At 38.7% G+C, this 14547-nt stretch overlaps 1 protein-coding gene across 2 annotated transcripts in view; it reads right to left on the bottom strand.

Moving 5' to 3' along the window:
- The window catches only part of Sema6d (semaphorin 6D), a 582801-nt gene that overhangs the window by 460098 nt on the left and 108156 nt on the right, over positions 1–14547 (bottom strand). The window lies entirely within an intron of this gene.

Below are 14547 nucleotides of genomic sequence, written 5' to 3'. Positions count from 1 at the left end.
TTTGAAAATTAGTCAATTAATTCCATATATCAAAAGGAAAAAGCTACATGACCATATCAGTAGGTGCAGAAAATATAATTGACAAAAGTCTAATAGTCATTCATGAATTTTAAAAAATGTTATGAGTGAATTTGGAAAATAAGGGAACTTCTGCAACTTAATAATTATCTATCAAAACTTTACAACAACATGATTTATGGTTAGAAACTATTGGCTTCTCTATGAGGACCCGAAACAAGACAACAGAGTCTTCTTACCACTGTCTTTTAACATGTATTAACATATGCAATAATCAAAGAAAAAGAAACAAGTGGTACAGTGGTTTGTTAGCAGAGAATAAAGGCACCACTATTTACAGATGGCATGTTTGTCTATGTAAAAATTCTAAAAGAACTGACAGCAAACAAAACCATTTCAACCAAATAAGTGTTTGCAGTTAGGTTATAAGGATTCAAAGTTTAATAAAATCAAAGTCAATGACTGCTGCATATTAGCAATGAGCAAAAATATCTTTTATTGAACCTAAGAGAGATATGCATGGTACCCCAGAGAAGAGGAATGAGGCAAGATCTCCTGAACAGATTGGGAACATGGCAGGAGGTGTGTGTATGGGGGGGGGGCGAGTGGGAGCTGGGAAGAAGAGAGGGAGAGAAGAGGAGGAGAGAGTAGGTCATGGGGGAGGAGAAAGGTTGAATGGGGGGTTAGAATAGGGGGAGAACAGGAGGAGAAATACCATAATAGAGGGAGTCATAGGTTTGAAGTGAGACCTGGCACCAGTGAGATCTCTCTAGCCATCTAAAAGGATGACACTGACTGGCAAGCTAAGCAATAGTTGAGAGACTACCTTAAATGACCATTCCCGATAATGAACTTGACATCTACCTTAAATGCAGTCCTAGAACCTTTATCCAGTGACTGATGGAAGCAGAGGCAAACATCTACAATTAAACACTGAACTGAACCCATGGAACCCAGTGACAGAGAGAGAGGAGCGATGAGCAAATTGGCAAAGAATGGGCTAGCAAAACCAGCAGAGACAGCTGATCTGAACAAGGGGGAGCTCTTGGACCCCAGGCAGACAGCTGGGAGGCCAGCATGGGACTGATCCAGATCCCTGAGTGTGAGAGTCAGTGAGGAGGCCTGGGCAACCTATGGGGCCCTGGGCAGTAGATCAGTATTTATCCCTGGCATACAAACGGACTTTGTGTGTCCATAACAAAATGAGGGATTCTCTCTCAGCCTGGACTCTTAGGGGAGTGCCTGGACCCTGCCCTGAGCAAAATGACAGACTCTGGATATCCCCTATGTGGAAGGAAGTGGGGATAGAGTGGGAGGCTTGGGGGGGGGGATGATGCAGGGTGCAGGAGGAGGGGAAGAAGAGGGAATTGGGATTGACATGTGAAGCAAACTATTTAAAATTAAAGTAATAAAAATATATCTTTTATTTTTGCTCCAATGAGGTATTGAATTTAAGTAAAAGTCTAAGAAAAAATTAATAAGATGTTTTATGAGAAATACAAAAAAAAAACCTCTGATGATCATCAAATAAGTAAACCAGGGGAGAGAGAATTATTCACAGAAAGGAAAACAGTGTTGTCAAAATAGAATGTCTAATAAGCTTCATCTGTGGATTTAATGCATAATACCCATTGAAAGTTGATCAAGGCACTCTGTAAATACTGACAAGCTGGTAAAGTGTCTATGGAGAGGGAAAAGGCTCAGAAGAAAAAGCACAATATAGACAATGAGTAGAAACTCGAGGACTATTCAAGGTCAAAACAGTAGATACATTCAGTAATCTACACCCCATGCTACCAGTAGAAGGACAGACCATTCAGTCAGTGAGTGGATCAGAAGAGAAAATTCAGAATCAGACTCATACAATATTAGTCAACTGAGCACTGATAAGGAGCACAACTTGTTCAATAAATGCCCCTGGAATAAGTGGAGAACCACAAACAAAATAAATGAATCTAGACAAATGCCTCACACTTTCCTCAAAACTAACTCAAAATGGATCACAATACAATATGTGGAATCCAAAACTATGAAACTCCTAGAAGGCAATGTTAGAGCAAACCTGGATGGCCTTGGGTTGACAGTGGATTCTAAAATACAACATCAAAGGTACATGCCAGGAAGGAAATAACCACTTCTCTCAACTTCTTTCAAATGAAAGCATCTGCTGTGCACAGTACAATGTCTGTAATGTCAATGATCAGAGGTCAAGTCATAGGCTAAAGAGAGTATTCACAGTCATATCTGATGAAGGGTTGATATCCAAACCATGGAAAGCATTTGTGAAACCCAATGCAAAAGTAGGTCATGCACGCAGCTTAGACCTGGATCAATAATTCTAAAAGATCCCATCAAAAACAACACATAGATGGATGTGAAAAAGATTCTCTTCATCACATAGCAAGGGCATGAGTAATAAACTATGAGATATCAGTTCACACCCATTTGTATGACCAAATTTACAGTGATGAGAAGACAAAGTAAAGTCAAGAATGTGGGTGATAGGCACTCTCATTCATCGCTGGAAGGGTTGAAAAATGCAAATGCCACTTTGAAAAGCAATTTGACATTCAAGCCTCTACATCCTCTTATCATATAAGCCACCAATAGTGCTCAATGGCTTAACAAAACTTGTTTCTACAAAATCTTGTGCATGGATATTTTTGTTGATTTTATTCACATTTGCCAAAGCTTGGAAGTGATCAGTTTGTTCTTCCATGGAGGAATGAATAAGTAAAATTGTGATATATGCAGACAAGGGAATGTTCATCATCCCTGAGAAGAAATGAATTATTAAGATATGTAAAGATTAGAACAAGTTTGAATGTACATTACTAGGTAAGAGTAGATAATCCAAGAATCTTCCTATTGTATAATTCTAGCTATGTAACATTCTGGCAAAAACAAAATTACAGAAAGTGAAAAAATATTTTTTACTGGCTGTTGAAAGCTAGGAGCAAGATGACTAGATTTGGAACATATCTACAACTAAAGACACAGAGTCACAAGGACCAAAGCTGTCATTTATCTGTAGAATGATGCAAGTTTTGTATGAGTGCAGTAGTGCTGGGGAAAGGAAAACCTAATGAAGGTTCTGCCTCAACAATCGATTTTGTCAGTTGCGTTTACAGTTGAACCTTAGTCAAATAATGCATGTTTGGGATAGCATCGCTTTTAGAGCTGAGACTGCAGGAATGAGGCTATACCCTGCCCCCTGATTTGCAGCCCCCAGGAAGGTGCCTTCTTGGATAAAAGCCTGAATATGATGGCAGAGTGGAATATCTCACTAAGAGCTCCAGGAAATGGCAGAATCATTGAAGGTAGCTCCATAATTAAGGGCCATTGCCAGGAGCTACCTCCTGTGGCTTGAACTGCTAGAGGAATTTGGTTTGCTTCATGCAGACAGAGGATAAAACTTATGGAAGAGATCTCCCATAGGCAAGGGAGAAATGTGAACAGCCTGGGGTACTTCCTGGCTTTTGTTAACTGCTGTGTGAAAGAAAAGGCTATATATAGATTTTTCATTCTTCTTTCTGTAATTTTAATGAGACTCAAAGTCAGAGTATAAAGATTTAAAATCTCAAATCCAAAAAATAACGTTTAATTTGTACAGAAATGGAAATGATTTTTTTTCTCTTCAGGGTAAATATCACTGTGCTGATCTGCAAAATGATGTGATTCTGGAGTTGAATAAATCAAAATATATGCAAAAATCCACCAGTCCCTTCTGGCAGATTTGCATTCAATGTTAACCCAGGATCACCTGTTGGCTACAAGTGAATTATATTTGAGAATCAAGAGGTGAAAACACTGACAGGATAGGGGATTAAAATGCTGTGTGTCTTGGGCAGTAAATGAATGTTACTCCATAACTTCTCCTGAGTCTTAATAATATGATGTTAGCTCTCACATAGGCTGTCAGATTGAGTGTAGGAATAACAAAGACTTACTAATTATATAAACTCTTACTATAGAAAAGAATATGTTGTACATCATGGTATGATCAGGAAAGATGCAACAAAAGTCAGGTTTCATGGGTCATTTCTTCCCATGCTATGCTATTAGGAACCTTGAGTAGGCTGTGATAGGACTAGAGACTTTCTATTGAGTGGGTAAGCAAGCACCCCTGAAATTCTAATCAAAGCACTGGGCCCCTCTGAAGATTTACAACTTCAAACTGTGTTACTACTATTTTCAGTTTTGGCCAAGGAATTAGGGATTGTGTGATACAACCAACACTGATCAAACATAAAGACACATGGCCTACTGAGCCCATAGCCACCAGAAAAGACAATTCAGTGATACTCTTAAACAAAAAGTATCAGAGGACTAGCAGTTATATGTTTGTTTTCAAGTTCTACAGATTAAGTACATGTTTCTGCCCTTGTTTTGAGCACAATGTTCCACAGACAGCGATATTATTTATTAGGATGTGTTTAGGCTTTTGGTTCCTCATAGGCAAATATTTGGATAATAAAGCTCCCCAAAAGACTAGGGTGAGCCATAAGTGAGACCAAGGTTTTTAGTACATAGTAGGTCTTCATAAGAATCAAAATTGTGATTAGGGCTATGGAGATGGCTCATTGGTGTTTTCCTTAGACAAGCATAAGGACCTCAGTTCAAGACCCAGCACCAATGATGCAAAAGCCAGGTGGGCTATATGTATCTGTAGTCTCCGAGTACAAAATACAAAGACAGGAGGATCTCTAGTGCTTGCTGGCCAGCTGGTCTAGCTAGATCAACTCCAGGTTTCTTTGGAGACCTATCTCAAAACTTAAGATATAGAGATCCTGGTGTCAGCCTCGGGTCTCCTCGTGTTCCCAAATGCACACAAACACATGTGCACCCTTACTGACACAATCTGAAGGGCACATACCTTTATGTTATAAATCATTAGCAACACTTCCACAAATTTAGAACATGATTTTTGCCTTCAACACAATTCCTTAGGACTTCCTTCCTGTAACCTCTTTTGAAATAATCTGTGAGTAACCATGGAGACAAGAATGAAAAGAGCTATTGACCCATTTCAAATAAATGGTGATCATGTTAAAATGAGTCAAACCTGTTCTACCATGCACAGACTTAATAAAAATCTAGACCAGAAACGTAACATCTTTCCCATCATGAGCCTCAACAAACCCATCCCATGCCAACAACATCCCAACACACAATCCCATACCACATCACCGCCCCATTTGTCCACATGCCTCAATATAACTGTGTACCTCCACACTTCCCACCACCCTCCTCATCACCTCCCCACATCTCATCAAAGATAAGGCCCTCCTCATAGCCCATCCCTGCTCATCTCTACTACCATAGCTCATCTCCAATACTACCTCACAGCCCCATTCCTCTACATACCCCATCATGCCTTCATACTCCCTACCACAGCTACATCTCTTCTGACATCTCATCACAGCCCTGTCCTTCCCCATCTCTCTGTACTGACATCATTTCTCCTATTTGCATAGTTCATAATCAACATGATGTGTGTTTTGCAAAGTAAGTCAAGCTTGCAACACTTCCATGCTAAGTCGGTTATCAGTACATGAATTTGTTGTGTAACTTTGTCGTCTTATACTTACATCTCTGAAAGTTAATGGCATGCTGAAGCCATGTTGAGGACGACTTAAAAGATATGCTTGAAAGATGCTGGGGAATTTGGCATCAACATGTCTTAACTTCAACCACTCTATACAATGCCAGGCCAACAAGCAACAGCAAAGAACAGAAAGATGTTTCAATGCGTTTTATAGTAGGACTCCTTTAAGTGATTAGAGAAAATGAAATTGCGTGATTTCAATTCCTATCCAGCATAGCTCCGTGTAAAAGAACCTCTCTATGAGTACTCTTCCTACAGGTGGCAAGGACAGACTGAATTCCTACTTTCTGTAGGTGACCCCTGCTATCTTTAGTAGCAATCCATGAGGAATCCAAATCGCCGTGTTGTCAGGCCATGACCAATCTTGTCTGTAATTGTCATCTGTCCGAGTTTGCTATAAGAGATGACTGAGGAACTCACAGCCAGCAACTCAGGGTGGGTTTGTTGATTTTTTCAAGAGTTTTTCTGTTTGGAGTTGCTTAAGAAAATGAGTTTGTTCAAGTCTTTGCTTATTTTGGAAATTATAAGTAAAGGATATTAATTTGGTACTCTTCCTGTGAGGAAGAGAAATATATTTTTGTTTTTTTATTTAAATAACTTTTTAAAATTTATTTTACATACCAATCAGTTTCCCCTCCCTCCTCTCCTCCATTTCCCTGCCCTTCCCCATCTACCTGCCTCCCCATCCACTCCTCCTCCATTTCAATTCAGAAATGGGCAGTCCTCCCACGGCCTTGCACAAAGCATGGCACATTAGTTGAGGCAAGACCTAGCTCCTCCCCTTATGTTGTCTACGCGCGGCTAGGCAATCAGGCTTGGGGAATGGGTTACCAAAAGCCAGCTGAGTGCCAGGGAGAGGTCCTGCTGTCACTGTTAGACCAAGCTACACGATTGTCACACACATGCAGAGGGCCTAGGTTGGTCCCATTTAGACTCCCTGACTGTTGGTCCAGGATCCATGAGTTCCCAAGAGCTCAGGTCAGCTGTCTCTATGGATTCTCCCATCATGACCATCCTGGTTGGTACAATCTCTCCTCCCTTTCCTCCTAAGACTCTCAGAACTCAGCACAATGCTTGTCTTTGAATCTCTGCAATATCTTAATGGGGATTATCTACCTTACATGAAGTCAAGCCAACTGTGTAAACATTTCTCCTACTCAGTCTCAAAACGACACTTTCTAATTTGATATGTGAGGTAGCTGGGGTCTAGAAAGAATGGCAATTTATTCAATAGCCTATTGGAACCGTATGACAGACCTGGGCTTTGAACAGAGTTATTTGGTAGGAAGCATACATCAGGGAGAAAAGAGTAGAAAAAGATCAGTACTTGGTTTCTCACTTTGTCACAAGGCTCACCATTAGACACCAATGGACAACAATAGAAAACACAAATAGCGAATGAAAAATATCAGTGTTGGGAATGGGTTACTTCTATTGGAGTTGTTGGTCAGTAAGGTGCCCTAGACTCACAATATTGCAGGTGACTGCCACTGCTCTTGATTATTGTGGTGGTTAATCTTTGTGGTCAATTTAACTACCTTTGTAATCATCTAAAATTCAAGCAGCAGGGTATATCTAGGGGATATTTTGTTGACTAAATAATTTGATATTGGGAGATACACCCTAAATATGGGCCATACCTTTGGTACCAGCCCACATAAAAGGATGTGGAAGAAGGAAGACCAGATTTAGGATACGTTTTCTCACTTCAAATGATTTAATCAACAAAATCTTTCATAGGTATGCTACTTGGGGTCTTGATTTGGTCTAGTATTTCCTCACCATGCCCCAATTCCTCCATTTAGGAATGGCAATGCATTTTCTATGCTGTCGTATTATTTGCAAGTATGCAATTTGCCTTTAATTTTACATGGGGATAAAGTAAATATGATTAGATATAATTTAAGACAGACTGAAAAATTAATGAGAAGTTATTTTAAAGAAAACCTTAAATGCAAAATGGATAAAATAGCCCAGAAGTGAAAAGCACACAACTGAGTTATACTGTTCTCAAAGGCAAGGCAGCTTTACTCTTAGCAGACTCAAGTAGTCAAGGGAGGAATGGTCTTCTTTCCCTCTTCTGTCAGATTATACTATCCTTGGCCAATGATCATGGAGCAATATCAAGGCTCCTTTGAAGGTAGCACAGGAACACTCTAAGGGTGTGCAGGCCGCTAAATAGCTGAAGAATCATTACTCCATTGAGGTTTCTCTACTGTGGCAGTTTGAGTGGAATAACCCACAAAGGTTTATATTTGAGTGCTTGGTCCCTGGCCAGACCTGTTTGGGAAGGATTGGGAGGTGTGGCAGTTTTGGAGATGTGCCACTGGGGAAAGGTAAGGAGGTTTCAAATTACTTATACCATTCCTAGCATATTCTCTGCCTCCTGGCTGTAAGATGTGAACTCTTAAGTTGTTCCTGCTGCCATGCCTTTGCTCTGCCATCCGATTTTAGCTCTCTAAACACTGTTTTTTTTTTAATAAATTGCCTTAGCCATTGTGTTTTGTAAAATTAATAGAAAAGTAACTAAGACATATGATTTTGTGATTATCAGGCTGTCCCGTAGACCATACAAATGGCAATTATGTAGAAACGCCACAAAATCATCTACTGACTAGTTACCGACTCAAATAGGTTAAGTATGGAAGAATGCTTACCCGACATTCTCAGTTACTTGTCCAAAGTTTAAAGCACATAGAAACTGTCTCTAAACTCCACTTTTTAGAGAATTAGATCCTATTTGCCTAGAGCAGTGGTTCTCAACCTTCCTAATGCTGTCACCTTTTAATATAGTTCCTCATGTTGTGGTGACCCCCAAACCATAAAAATACTCTGTTGCTACTTTATAACTGTAATTTTGCTACTGTTATGAATCATAATATAAATATCTGATATACAGGGTATCTGATATATGAGTCCCAAAAGGGTCTTAACACACAGATTGAGAACTGCCAGGTCTAGATTAGGGGAGGAGGGAGCTAGAATTAATTTTTATTATAAGAAACCCAGATGACTCTTCAGTCTTCATAACAGAAATATATGAGAAACTGGTATTATAGAATAATTTTGTTGTAAACTGTGAAGTTGTGTCTCTCAGGTTGGTTTAATGCAAGCTGACTTGCCAATAGCTATGCAAGATTTTGGGGACACAGAAGGTGCTCCAAAGAAGAAGGGTAGAGTCATGAGATGCAGAGGAAGCATGACATGTGTGAAATGAGGTAACAAGTCATGAACCGATTGGCAGCACATACCCTAACCCTAACCCTAACCCTAACCCTAACCTAATAAATGGGTTAATTTAAGTTATAAGAGATAGATAAAAAGAAGCCAAAGTATCTGCTGAGCTTTCATAATTAATAATAAGTCTGTGTGTTGCGATTTGGGAGCTGGCTGGCAAGACAGAGAAAGACTCGCAACAAATTCCACCCTATATCCAGTCACATATTTTCCCATAAGACCCAAGAAAGCTTAAAAGCAAAAAAGGTCCCAAACACAAAAATGGAGCCAAAATCAGCTTTCTAGTCACACAGTCTCTCATGCATGCCATGGTACATGGACATATCTCCCGGCTGCTGTCTACAGGTGTAAGCCATCTGAGTGCCGTGAGCTAAACTACACATGGTTTAAGATTTTGCTCTCGCAGACAGACAAGTTTACAGATAAACAATAAAGCATATTCAGATGAAAAAACTCTAAATAGGTCACAGCATGTTTAACAGTGTGCCTAGATTTAAGAAAATAAAATGTAAAAGAATAAAAGGGTATAGAAAGTGATAAAATATTTTAAAATAATAAAGTGCTTAAAGAGGGAAGTAAAGTAATAATAATAAAAGCAGAATAAGCCACATAGTTGTGGGAAATACACAGGGAGTCTGGATCATATATGGTATTGTATTGACCTTAATTTTTTTATTACTGATGAGCAAACAATGGCTAAGGAGAGATATGGATTATAAAATCTATTAAAGTAAACCAACCTATATATTTTAAAAGTGCCTTACCTTCAAAATGGAAGTAAAAACTACGCTATACTAGGGAAGAGGTTATGCTTTTGTTTCCACAGAAAATGAAAGGCAGTGGGTTCATTTAAGGTTGGTAGAGATCAGATTGAACAGGGAAGACCCCTTGAAAATCCTGGTTATAGACAGCAAGAAATAACCCTAAAAAAACCTTCAAAAGAGGTGACATATGTTACCTGCCTAAACATAAAACAAAAAGTCATCTTTAACTGACTTGTGCACAGCACTCATTCCATACTGTGTTAATGCAGATAAACATGTTATCTGTGAAACTCTGTGTGTTTTAGAACAAGGGAATCAACACCAACAAAAATGTGTTGCCCAGGCGATCCAGCATCTCAGAGTAACTCTATTGCAGTCTCCTCGGAATTCTGCATCTGGAACAGCTTCAAGGCTCCTGACTGAGATGGTCCTAACTCACAGATTTTTCTAACTAGGACTTGACCATTATCCTAATTTTCTTATGGTCTCCCAAAGATGCAAATGCCCTCAGACAACAGGAACCATTAACATTCCCAAGAGATAGGCCATGGGTTTTGGTCATTCTGTGAGTTATGAATATTTGTCATTATTTTGGGGGTTGGTTACAAGTTAATACTGGTCATGGTAAAAGAAAACTGAGAAAAAGGAATTATATTCAGGGATCTCTTTATGAAGAGAAAAAGGGGATATAATATCATTGTATATACATTGTATATCAATACAAATTCACATTATTTTTGTTATACTGTAATATATGTTTCTATTTTTGTTTATGGTATTATACTGCTGCAGCTCATTTCAAAAAGTAATGTAAAGTTTCAGTCCTTTAAAGCTATTTAAGATAATAAATAAATGCATGTTAATAGTTACTCATCTATAACAATCAAACTCATACTTATGTTAGGTATATTTTTAAGATCATAGAAAGATATATTTTAGATAGGCAATTCTTAAGCACTTCCAAGACCTACATAACATGGTATTTAAAATGTTTTGTTAAGATAGGGCTTTTCATGACAATGAGATGCATATGCTCTGACAGCACCAATTTACTTCAGAAAACATGATGAACATCAAAGAAACTCTGAATGGAGTTTGCTTTCATTGTCGCAAAACTAGCCATTTGAGCAAGAAACTGCTCTTGTGCTGCAGAATAATCCCTTCGTACAATATGAAGATTTGTCACTGTGATTGGTATAATAAACAATCTGACTGGCTGATAGCTGAACAGAATAAGGTTAGGCAGAAGAGCCAGAGTAGGAGAATGCTTGGAGGAAGAAGGGCTGAGTCAGCAGTCTCCAGCCAGATGCAGAAGGAGCAGTAGATGAAAGTGCCATGCTAATAAAGGTACTGCCACATGGCAGAGCATAAATAAGGAATATGCATTAACATAAAATTTAAAAGATAATTAGTAATAAGCCTAAGCTATTGGCTAAGTATTTGTAATTTATATTAAGTCTCTGAGTGGTTATTTGGGACTGGGATGTCAGTATAGGAAACATACATCTGTACTTTTGCCTTGACTCCTGACAATATGCTGAACAAACTAGACAAACAGAACGAAAAGGAAAAAGACTGCCAAATTTTGCCAAAATAAGGCAAGACAGCCCTTCAAAATTCATTTTTCATAGAAAAGATTGCCAAATACACTGCAGGATGTGAAGGAAAGTGACTGATGAACTTTGCCAAAACAAGGTGGGACAATCCTTTGAAATTCCTTCTTCATAGAAAAGTCTACCTGATATTCTAGGCCTGTAGGATGAATAGGATGTCACAGGCATCCAGGGGGTGACTATCCAGGTTTCCAGATGTCTCTGTAGTTTCTATAGTTTTAGAAGTCACTTGTACTGAATATCCTATTTGCTCAAGTAATATTATATCATTCTGGGGTCTTTGGTGGAGTTGAAGACTAGCTAATCATAGTTTAATTTCCCTCAGTTACTTAGATGGTAAATTAGGTACAAAACTTTGGACTCACCAAGATAATGGAGTATTTTTTTCTGAATTGGCCAAAAGTGAATGGAATGGCTATTGTGAATGTAATTCTTACTTGGTAATTGTTCTTATTGCAAATAGGTTCATTTGTTAAGGCTTATATCTTTCCTTTCTATTTAGACAGTACCTGATAAATGATTTTATTGTATATAGTATTATTATATTAGAGTTAAAACCTTTCATTTTCATTTATACAAAAGGGCAAATATTGTGGAATAATCTTTTTGTACACTGTGAAGACGTGTCTCTATGTTTGGTTTTTAAAAAGCTGAATGACCAATAGCTAGGCAGGATGCTGGGAAGAAGAAGGACAGAGTCATGAGAAGATGCAGAGGAAGCATGGCATGCACAAGATGAAGTAACAAGCCATAAGCCATGTGGCAGCATATAGATGAACAGAAATGGATCAACTTAAGTTATAAGTGCTAGTTAAAAGCAAGCCTAACCTATTGGCTGAGCTTTCATAATTAATAAAAAGTCTCCATGTCATTATTTGTGATCTGTCAGTCTCTATGAAAAAGTCTAACTACATTACTGTTATAGTAAAGAGACTCTGTACATATTTGTGTTTTGCTACAAATTATTATGCAAATGTAAATAGATACTGCTAGGATCTTTTAGGCTCAAGGCTCAACTCATTGATAATGAAGTAGGGCTGGATATTGATGTTACATTTGAGTGATTGCTAACTTGACAGAAATTACAGATAATTGTTCTATCACATTTCATAGTAGCAGGCCAACCAGAGCCGCTGGCACTCCAGATATTGCACATATACCCAGGGATGATAGGTGTGGGTTCAGCTAAAGGTCTTGATCACACTGTCAACTCAAATACAGCCAAGGAAAGGAAATACAGACTCACTCTCACACCATGAGAATGCACAGTAAGGTTCATACATAATGGGTAAATAGGAAATATTGCATTGTATAGATACAGTTGCAAAGGAAATATAAAACTTGGTAAGAAAGTGACTAATCTAAACAAGACTTGAACTACTTTTACCCAAATCAGTATGCTAGTGAGCTTTTTGTTTTGTTTGTTGTAACTGTTTTTTGTTTGTGTCTGTGTAATTGTGTATATATATAAATTTTCATGAGTGAATATGTGCCTGCCTTTATACTAAGCAGAACAATGGATATGTCATTATCAAATAAAAGATGATGGTAAACACCAAGCAGCCCATAGATTCTAACAAAAAAACTTAAATCCTCAAAGTGCCCTTAGGCACACTTTGGACTATGGTGAAGACAATGGGCAAACCTTCTGAAGACTGTGATTTATTCACAATGGGTCAAATCAGTAACTGGTCTGACTCCCTCCAGCACTGTATTTAAATGAATCAACCTCTACACTCAGTGAACCTTGCATCCCATGAAGCTATCCATGTATGGCTGGTCAGGGAAAGAGGGATGCAGGTCTGAGAAGCTGATGGCTGGCAAACAATTTTGACATCAAGGAAGTACACAAACCTATTGTGTGATCTTAAAGGCAAACAATAAAGGGTGTCATGATTGTTTTTTTTCTGGAATCCAGGAAATGATTCCATCAATATAGATTCTAAATTTCTGTCATGACTGACAACACTCAGGGGGTGGGAGCAGAAGAAGCATTTACACAGAACCAGCACAATCTCAAAGTTTAACAATTCCTTATTCACTCAATAAATATTGAATGTGGATCCCAGGTAATTAACTTTAACATGAAAATGCTGCCCTTATGTGGTTTAGAACTTAAAAGGAGAAGAGAAAACAATCAAAAGTATTAACATAAGATAAAAGCAAAGCAATAAAAGGTGGCATATAGGACATAATTTAGGATCTAGTGGTATAGAAGAGCATCATGGAAAAGGTATGGAGTTTAGGCAATACAGAAGAAAGAAGCAAACCTTGTGACGATCATAAGGAAGGGCTTTCTAGAAACTGAGACAGCAAGTACAAAGGGACCAGGAGAGCTGAAAACACAGCAACCAAATTAGTGGCTGCATGTCTAGATCTCTGCCTTGAAAACAACCTACACTCGAGATCAGAAAGAACCACTGAGAAGGATGTTTCCCCTTCATGTTCAGTCGCCTTAGGAACAAGACTGCGCTCAGGATAGTTGGGGGGACTGTTTGGAGGCTTGCTTTTGTTCTGTCCTGTCTACTTCTACAGGAAAATTAAATTTCTGTGACTGAAGAAATAATCTGAATGACATCAGCTTACTGTCTATACTTATAAAACAGCTAAAACACTTAACCAGCTTAATTTGTGGAGTAAGTGCCACACATCCTCACCATGATTGCTTCTGGTGAACTGCAACTCATTATGATATAGTTTTCCATGGCTGGGTGACAAGATACCAGGTATCTGGTGGCTCCAACTGACACAAGTGTCTCACATAGTTCTATAGGTCAGAAGTCTGGAGTGTCTCCATTCTAAACTCACAGTCCATAAGAAGGGCCGGACTCCGTTCTGTGTAGTCTGGGCATAGTTCCTTTGCTCTTTTCTGTGTCTGCATGCCAGCCACTGTTCCTTGTTTAGCGGTCCTTGCCCTTCTTCCTCATAGCCAGCAGAGGCTAAGCTAGGTCTTTCTCAAACCCCAGCCACCAGACTTTGCTCAGTGTTCACATCTCTAGCTCTGGACTCTCATTTCTGTCTCTCTTTTTGTCTTTTAAGGTCCTTTCTGATTACATTGTACCCAGCCACTAATCCTCTAAGTCCCAATTTAATCTCAGTTGCCATGTCACCTTTGCCATGAAGACAATTAAGATATGGATATAGTTGGGGGCCATTACTACAACGGGCACACTTTTTTTTCCTTCTCCCATTTTTCTATTTTTAGGATATGATCAAAATTTTGGAAGAAAAGCTTGCTTTAGTCATGTAAAGTCAGCAAGGAACACGAAGACTTTTTTTAAATATATGGCAAATACTGAAACAGAAG

This window comes from Mesocricetus auratus, unplaced genomic scaffold, assembly GCF_017639785.1.
Source record: "Mesocricetus auratus isolate SY011 unplaced genomic scaffold, BCM_Maur_2.0 Super-Scaffold_100004, whole genome shotgun sequence".
NCBI lineage: Eukaryota > Metazoa > Chordata > Mammalia > Rodentia > Cricetidae > Mesocricetus > Mesocricetus auratus.
Note: the sequence above shows the minus strand (reverse complement) of the source record. Positions and strands in the feature narration are given on the sequence as shown.